This window comes from Sciurus vulgaris (assembly GCF_902686455.1).
Source record: "Sciurus vulgaris genome assembly, chromosome: 3".
NCBI lineage: Eukaryota > Metazoa > Chordata > Mammalia > Rodentia > Sciuridae > Sciurus > Sciurus vulgaris.
The window spans coordinates 152,029,927-152,032,413 of NC_136463.1; positions in this window are offsets into that span (position 1 = coordinate 152,029,927).

Below are 2,487 nucleotides of genomic sequence, written 5' to 3' on the forward strand. Positions count from 1 at the left end.
AAGGAACAATACTTTAAAAATTACTATTCAAAAAGCAAAAAAAAAAACTTCCTTTCTTTGTCATATTTGTTTTTAATAAAGCATTTTACATGACTTCACTTTCTTAGCATATAAATTATACTTCCTTTAACATAAAAAAAGGCAGTGGTCACCAAGAGCTTGCAATATAATTTACAGTTAATCTAAGTAAAATTTCAAATAATGGTATATGGCTACACAGTTCGTTCAGGCACCTAATAACAGAGTATTCCCAACCATTCTCCCCATCCTTCATAACAACTTTGTCAATTATTTTCCTATAGGCTATAATCACTCAATAAATTGTTGCTATTATTACTTTGAATTTTAAAAGTTTCCATTAGATAAATTAAGAATAAAAAATTTACTTTACCTTCATTTATTCCTTTTCTGATACTATTCCTATCTTTTTGCAGCTGAGTAATCTGAGCCATTTCTGTTCTGCACCAGTCATCATGCTCCATTTTCCTTCCTTCTGAAGACATTTTTCAGTGTTTTTTCCTTTCCCAATATAGTTCTACTTTTTCACTTTTTGTCTAAGTCTTTCTTTCATCTTCATTTTTGAAGGATAATTTCATTAGGTACCAAATTCTAGGTTGGTGGTTGTTTTTGCTTCCCAACACTTTAAATACTTCACTTCATTCTCTTTGTGCTTTCAAGATTTCTCATGAGAAATCTGATATAATTCTTATTATTCCTCTATAGATGTTATTTATTTATTCTCTAGTTTCATTTGAGACTATCTTTTTTTTTGTCCTTGGTTTTCTACAGTTTGAATATGATAAAACTAGGTCCAGAATTTTGGGTACTTATCCCAATTGGTCTCTCTGATTGCCAGATCTATGATTTGGTCTCTGTCAACAATTTTGAAATATTGTCAGTCATTAACATTTCAAATATTTCTTTTGTTCATCATCCTCTTTCTTCTCCTTCAGTTTTTCTCATTGTGTACATATTACACTTTTTATAATTATCTCACAGTTCTTGAGCATTCTGTTCCTTCTTCCCCTCATCCTCCTTCCTTTTGCATCTTATTTATAAAGTTCCTATTGATACATCCTCAAGATCACTGATTATTTTTTCCCTTAGGGCATGTATAGTCTGTTGATGAATCAGCAAAGGCATTCTTGATTTCTGTGACATATGGCTTCTAGAATTTCTTTAGATTCTTTCTTAGAGTTTCCATCTTTTTGCTTATATAACCTTTCTATTTTAGCATGTCATTTACTTTATCCATTAGAATTTCTAATGTATTAATAATCATAGGTATTTCAAGTTTTCTGACAATTCTAAAATCTGTGTCATCCCAAAAGCTGCATCAGTATCTTTTTTCTCTTCAGAATATTTTTTCCTCTTGTCTTTGGCATCCTTGTAATTTGTTGTTGTTGTTGTTGAAAGCAGAACATGATGTATTTGATAATAGAAGCCAAGACAATCAGGTTTTAAATGTGAGCTTTTATTAGTTTCTGGGCTGCATTTAATGTTGCAAATAACTGTAGATGCCAGCGCCTTTAATTTCCTCTGGTTTCTTTGTCGGTCTTTTCTCCTTTCCCCTGTTACCTCTTGGATTTCCCTAAGAACTCCTTCTTAAATAGAGTCTGGGTCAGGCAACTCTCTTAGTTTGTAAAGCACTGTTACTATCCTGTTCCCCATTGATAATGGTGGTAAATTGTTGAAGAAGGGAAATATATTTTATAGTTCTATGATTGAATCTCTGCTATGTTTAGTGGGCCTGAGTCCCTGAGCTGTGCTCTTCAGAAGCATTTCTCGCTTTACTTTCTCCTGTAATTATATAAGACTGGAAGGCTCAAGTGAGCTGGAGTTGTCTAATTCTCCTACCCCAGGTCTGATAAGTCAGTCATTTCACTTTAAGTTCAGGTCCTTATTATGAAGAATGCTCTAAGAATATTCCAAGATGATTACTTTTCCCTTCCTCCTGCTGGAACCATGAAGGGATTTTTCCTCATCTTGAACATGAGAACCTGGAGGAACTCTTAAAGGAAAACAAAATGGGTACCCTCTACACCCTCCCTCCACTCCCAGCTGAGGTTAGGCCTCCAGAATATTTTAAAATCTTAAGATAGTTGACATCAGCTTCCAGCAATTTGTCAATTACCATTATGTTCCTTCTAGTTACTGGCTGTTATAGCTTCTGCTCCTGGTATGCTCCTCTGGGCTGTGATTCTCTGTATTCTTTTCTCTTTCCAGTTCTTGGAGGAAGGGGACAATTTGCCCTGTGACCTCAGTTCTCTATTGGGGCTCAAAAAAGTCACTGATTTCTAGTTTATTTAGTTGTCTTTTTTTTTTTTTTTTTTTTTTTTTTGATGACTTTCAAGTTTTTTACATCTTGGAGCTGAACACATTTTTTAATAAGACTGTTGAGAAAACTATATGCTATAATGTATAAAATGCCTCATATGGTGCCTATCAAATAGCAAGTCATAATAATTATAATAGCCAATCACTTTC